The sequence below is a fragment of the Fomitiporia mediterranea genome, assembly GCF_000271605.1.
Source record: "Fomitiporia mediterranea MF3/22 unplaced genomic scaffold FOMMEscaffold_10, whole genome shotgun sequence".
Classification (NCBI taxonomy): domain Eukaryota; kingdom Fungi; phylum Basidiomycota; class Agaricomycetes; order Hymenochaetales; family Hymenochaetaceae; genus Fomitiporia; species Fomitiporia mediterranea.
In genome coordinates, this window is record NW_006760395.1 from 1,606,923 (window position 1) to 1,607,662 (window position 740).

Below are 740 nucleotides of genomic sequence, written 5' to 3' on the forward strand. Positions count from 1 at the left end.
CATTGTGTTATAAACCATAATACTATCTGGCTAGTTATATTCCAATCTTCTAACATTCTCAGGTCCTTTCCTGATGTACTAGTATGCATTCCTGTTGTCTATAAACATCCTGTATTTCTTAAGAGTGTTGTTTCAATTTGTGGCTCTAAGAATCAGTAATAGTAGCTCTGAAATGTCTATGTATGTGTTGCCTTACACCTGTAGTGTCTTAGATTCCTTGAAACAATGGTTGTATGTGTGTTTCCTAGTCCTTTCTATGTGTCATACATATCTGTAGTCTTGTAGAATCCTTTCTACACTGTATGCCTGTGCTTTTGAGCATAAAATGTTATTGTATACTTCATACAGTTGTCTATGCCTTAATGTAGCTATCTAGTGCTGTTTCATACAGTTCTGCTTGTTCACTATACTATTCCTTAGTCCTTGTAAGGAAACTCACTGTTCCTCACAAGAGAATTCTAATCGCCCTTAGTTCACTCAACTACTGACTGGGATAACCTAGTACTCAAGCAAGGGGTCAGGGGAAAAGAATCCCCTTTACCCAACAGTCAATACTGTCTTTTATAGGGGTATACACATGTAGATACATGAGGAGAAAGTGTAACTAACTACAATGAGAATATATACACTTGTGGGTCCTACTGTGCAATGATCTGACACAATCAGCAATGTAGTAGTAATAAAATACAAACCAGTAAATCAAATCCTTACACTTGCCCTCTAGCATTTAGTCCTAAATG